The sequence below is a fragment of the Tupaia chinensis genome, unplaced genomic scaffold (genome assembly GCF_000334495.1).
Source record: "Tupaia chinensis unplaced genomic scaffold, TupChi_1.0 Scaffold000226_1, whole genome shotgun sequence".
NCBI lineage: Eukaryota > Metazoa > Chordata > Mammalia > Scandentia > Tupaiidae > Tupaia > Tupaia belangeri.
Window position 1 is genome coordinate 3,788,534 of NW_006159701.1, and position 6,066 is coordinate 3,794,599.

The window sequence follows — 6,066 nt, forward strand, 5'->3', positions numbered from 1 at the left end:
GTCCAAGACAGAACCTCGATGCCTGCATGTGACAAGTATTTCCTGGGTGGATGGGAGCTTTCAGGGATACGTGTGTTCACCCCTTAGCACAATGCCTGGCACACACCAGGCTCTGAGGTCCACTGGTGTAATTCCCGTCCTGTCTGTCCAAGACTCATAGTGTAATGAAAGGGGCTCTGCTCCCAACCCCTGCAGTGTAATTAGCTGGGAGGAGCTCACCCAACCTTGGGGCTACAGGGACTCTTCCCACATCTTCGCTTTCCATTCACTCCCCTCCAAACCTCTCCAAAAACCCTGAAGTTGGCAGAAAAACAACAGCAAAGAACATTTTCGCTGCTAGAAAAAAAAAAAAAAGAGTTTTCAAGAGTTTCTTGAGTTTGTAAATGATTACATTTATTAGTCTGGCCTTTGTGAGATCCAAGTGACAAAACACTCAACCTGGAGTAAAACAGAAAAGGGAACAAACCCAACCGCCTTATCAGACAGCCCTGGGGTGGTGGCCTCACTTCAGGCATAGCTGAATCCCAGTCTCCAATGACAGTCTCCCTGCGCTCTCAGGGAAGACTTCATCCTTGAGCAGTTCTTTCCACATCCTGGCCTGGGCACCTCTGACCAAAGAAGCAGGCGCTAGTTTCCCAATCATCCCAGCCTAAGTCCCAGAGTTGACGTTCTTTAAGAATTACTTTATTTTCGGGACCAGCAGTTGGCGTAATGGCTATGTCGCTGGACTCCCATGTAGTTGACTGTGGTTCGAGTCCCAGGACCGGTGGCTTAAACTCACGCAGGAAGCGTGTGCGTGCGTGCCCAAGATCCTGAGAGGAGAATGGAGGAGAAGGGATTGTGGCGTGGCCATCCCCCTGGGAGGAAGAGTTTTCAAGAGTTTCTTGGAGTTTGTAAATGATTACATTTATTAGTCTGGCCTTTGTGAGATCCAAGTGACAAAACACTCAACCTGGAGTAAAACAGAAAAGGGAACAAACCCAACCGCCTTATCAGACAGCCCTGGGGTGGTGGCCTCACTTCAGGCATAGCTGAATCCCAGTCTCCAATGACAGTCTCCCTGCGCTCTCAGGGAAGACTTCATCCTTGAGCAGTTCTTTCCACATCCTGGCCTGGGCACCTCTGACCAAAGAAGCAGGCGCTAGTTTCCCAATCATCCCAGCCTAAGTCCCAGAGTTGACGTTCTTTAAGAATTACTTTATTTTCGGGACCAGCAGTTGGCGTAATGGCTATGTCGCTGGACTCCCACGTAGTCGACCGCGGTTCGTGTCCCGGACCCGGTGGCTGAAAACTCACGCTGGGCGCATGTGCGTGCGTGCCCAAGATCCTGAGAGGAGAATGGAGGAGAAGGGATTGTGGCGTGGCCATCCCCCTGGGAGGTGATTTCTCGCTTTCTATCTCTCTGTCTCTTTCTGGCGATCGCATGCACCCTATAACAAAAATCCTCTCAAAAAAATAAATAAAAATGATTATTTTATTTTAACTGTATTTATTTACTTATTTTAATTTGACCAGAAACGGACAGAGTGAGAGAGAGAGAAAGCCGCCAGGTCTGGGAACCACAGGTGGCCATGCTGGAGTCCAGTACCCTTAACCACCACCCCACCTGCTGGCCCCCCACTGTCTTGTTTTAAAAAACTATTTAATTCCATGTGTTATTACTATAAAATTATTTAATTTGACTAGAGAGAGAAAGGGAAAGCAAGAAAATAAGCATCCAGGTCCAGGACTCCAACCACTTTTGGTCTTGTGGGAGTCCAGCACCTTAACCACCACACCACCTGCCAGCCCTCAGAGCTGACTTTCATTGAACCTATTTGGGCCACATGCACCTGCCTGAGCCGATCACCACTGCCAAATTGGCCAGATTCAGCTATACAGAGCTCTAGAAAAGAGCTGGGGTTGGATCATCCCCTTCCAGAACAGAGGAAGAGGGAGAACTGGAAGAGAGATGGTTCTTCTTTAAAAATAGGAGTGCAATTAACTCAAGAGGTATCAGATAGGGATTGGATGAACACAAGTTGCCCACCGCACCGTTATGGAGGCCTGAGTTGGGTCTACCATGGAGCAAAGGGCCTATTCTACAAAGGGAAGGAGTGGCAGTCACTGAGAAATGCCCTTCCTCTTCTGCTGCCACCAACCACCACAGGACTGGTATTTTCCAAAACTGCTTGGTCAAATGTATCCGTTACCCACCTTGTATGCAATCAATCAAAAAGAGCTGAACAGATGATAGCGTTACCCTACTCAAGAATTATGGATGGCTCCCAAGTCTCTCCCACCTTTCAGGATGAAAGCTAATATTGATAAATCCCTTCCCATGTGCCAGACACTTCACGGACCTTCCTTCAGTGAATCCTCACAAACACCATATGAAGCTGGTACTCCAACTGTACCCATTTTACAGACAGGAAACAAAGGCTCAGCAATTGGAAACAATGTGACCCAAGCCAAAGTTAGGAAGCTTAGGTTAGTGGAATTTTGTTCCCACCACTAATGTTGCTATCCCAACTCCATTAACTTGTGTTTCCCTTTTTTTTAAAAATAATTCTTTTCATTTAACGTTATTTATTTTTATTTTTATTTGACCAGAGAGGGGCAGAGAGAGAGAGAGAAAGTGAGAAAGCAAGCCTCCAGGTCTGGGACTCGAACCGCTATCAGCTACGTGGGAATCCAGTACCATTAACCACCAGGCCACCTGCTGGCCCCTCACTTGTGTTTTAAAGCGCTATATCCACCTCCAGCTAGACAGCCAGTGGGAGGAACCTTACAGAAGAAGCCTCTAGAACCCCATCCGTTTCTGTAGTAGGGGGCAGACATTTAACTTAACCAGACCTCCCCTCATGACTTCATGGAATAGGTAAAAGAACTCCTCCAAGAAACCTAGAGTGAGATTAGGAGACGAAGTAGACTGGGTGGCCCCAAATCAGCAGCCATGCCTCTCTCCTGGTGAATGTATTTGTGGCCTATTGCTACTGTTACAAATAATCACAACCCAGTGGCTTAAAACACAAATCTACTCTTAAAGTTCTAAAGGTCAGAAGCCTGAAATCCAATGGAAGAGGTCTTAAGTTCTAAGAAGCCTGAAATCCAATGGAAGAGGTCTTGAGTTCTAAGAAACCTGAAATCCAGTGGGAGAGGTCTTGGGTTCTAGCACTGGAAACTCTCTGAGCATGCCAGGTATGCACCCATGCTCATGACCCACGTCAGCTAAGACTGACGCCCCTGGATGGTGGTAGCTCTCTCTCTGTCTCAAATAAATAAATAAACAGGGAACCAGCAGTTAGCGTAATGGCTATGTCGCTGGACTCCCACGTAGTTGACCGCAGTTCGTGTCCCAGACCCGGTGGCTTAAAACTCACGCCGGGCACGTGTGCGTGCGTGCCCAAGATCCCAAGAGGAGAATGGAGGAGAAGGGATTGCGGCGTGACCATCCCCCCTGGGGGGGTGATTTCTCGCTTTCTGTCTCTATGTCTCTCTCTGTCTGTCTGGCGAGCGCAGGCGCCCTACAGTGAAAATCTCTCAAAAAAATAAATAAATAAAATAAAGGAAAAATAAATAAATAAATAAACTTACACAAAAAAAGAAAGGAACCAGCTGCTGGCATGGTGGCTGGGTCCTACATGGCCGGCTGAGTGTTTTGAGTCCTGGAACCGGTGGCTTGAGAAGCACACCAGGCGTATATGCACATGTGCCCAAAAGCCTGAGAGGAAAATGAAGAAGGGACTGTGGCATGGCCATCCCCACCCAGGGGGTGATTTCTTGCTTTCTCTCTCTGTCTCTCTAGAGAGCTCATGTGCCTTAGAGAAAAAAAGAAAGAAGCCCTGAAACCGGTTTCATTTGGCTAACAGGTAGTAAAGGACAGGTACATTCAAGACATTCTAAAGGGAAAACCCAGGGCCAGCAGGTGGCATAGTGGTTAAGGCACTAGACTCCCACATGGCCGACTGTGGTTTGTGTCCCAGACTTGGTGGCTTGCTTTCTCACTTTCTCTTCTCTTCTCTCTCTCTCTCCTGGCAGCAAATTTAAAAAATAATAATAATGATAAATAAATAATTCAAAAATAATAGAGAATCCATTCTCTTGCCTCTTCAGCTGCTAGAGGCTGCCTGCATTCCTTGGATCATGGCCCTGTCCTCTGTTTCCAAAGCAGGTTTCTTCACCTCTGCTCAGTCAACATTATCACCAACACCTCGGACTCTGAGTCCTCCTGTGTCCCTCGTAAAGATCATCTGTGAACACTGGCCCACTGGATACAACAGGAGAATCCCGACTCAAAACCCTCAACTTAGTTATGTCTACAAAGTCCCTTTTACTATATAAAGTAACATAGTCACATGTTCCGAGGATGCGGATAGACACCTGGGGGCTGGGGACATGACTCAGCCTACCACGGTAGATGTGATCACAGGAAGGCAATACGAAGTGCTCTGGAAACAGGAGTGGCTGACTCTGCCCCAGGAGGAAAAATGTCCTGCAAAACCACAGCCTGAACATTAAATATTCAAATGAGCTAAAACCCATCTAGCTTGGCAATCTTAGGCTCATTCCTTTAAATATACAAACCACCTAAATCCCCATCTAGCCCCCTGCGCCAGGCCAAGGCTGGCCAAGCCTCAGAATATTTGCACACCCTTCGAATGGAAAATGCCATCCACCCACCCTCCCCACACACCCCACTGCCTGGGGAAAAGGCTGCGAGTCCCAGACCTTGCCTTGGCTGAATCACCAGTGGTATCACTGGTGATCAGCAAGCTCCAGTGTGGCCTAGTGTCAACCAGGACAAGTTAGAGAAGCAGAATCGGTGAGGTCAGAAGGAGACAAGAGGGCCAGCCCTACAGTACAGCTGCTAAGTACTGCACAGAGGTAGCGAGAGCCCACACAGTCAACTACAGTTTCCATCTTGGCCCTAGTGGCTTGAAAAACATGCCAGACACATGTGCCTATGTCTGGGATCCTGAGAAGAGAGTGGACTGGAAGAAAAAAAAAGTCACATCTGCAGTGGACCAGGCCTGCTTGAGAGTGTGCTTGCTTTCTCTCTGTCTTATACATACATACATACACATGCACACACACAACCCCTCTAGTATTTAAAAAAAAAAAGAAGACAATCATCATAACTACCTGCACTCCTGATTGTTCCCAGACCCAGCCATTTTTAACTCTGAAACGTACCCCCTTTTCCATGAAGCAATTTGGATGGGTTTCTGTTCCTTGTCACCAAGATTTTTGACATGGTCAATAAGACATGGGGCTATTCCTGCAGCTGGCCTACGGGGACTGAACATGCTTAATACACAGGCAAGAGTTTGTTCCTCTTGGCAATTCAATGTCTATAATAATTAAACGCATTGACAATCAAGATGTAGACATCAGTCTCTTATGAGTTTTGTCAGTGTGAGTCAACATCCTTGAGTCTGACTTAATATGTGACTGAGAAAATAAGGAACATTAGAGTCAGAAAGACAGAAGTTGGGCCCTAGCTCTGTCACTTGCCAGCTGCGTGATGTACGATTGGAAAAGTTATTTTATTCCTCTAAGCTTGGGTTCTTCAACCTGTAACATGAGGGTGGTTGGAAGGCCTACCTCATAGATCACTGTGAGGATGAGACCAGTGAAGAGTAGGGCTTTGCACAGTCGTTCCCCCCCCCCATCATACCACTTCCAAAGAATAACAAGCTCTATAAAACACATCATTCAAAACTCATTTGGCAGACAAGGTTGACATGAACTGGCATGAGGCTGTAGATAATCTTTCGCTTTCTTGCTATGAATATTTGCTACAGAAATAGTAATGATGGGGACCAGCAGGTGGTGTGGTGGTTAAGGTGCTGGACACTCCCACAGTTCAAGTCCCAGACCTGGTGGCTTCCTTTCTCCCTTTCCCTCTCTCTCTCTCTCTCTCTGTGTGTGTCTCTCTCCGGTCAAATTAAAAATAAATGAATAGATAAAATAAATAATCATTTAAAAAATAAATAAAAATATTTATTAAAAAAAAAGAATAGTAATGGGTTTGGATACGGGACTCCACCGGAGTACTACAGATAACACATACTAGATGTGTCA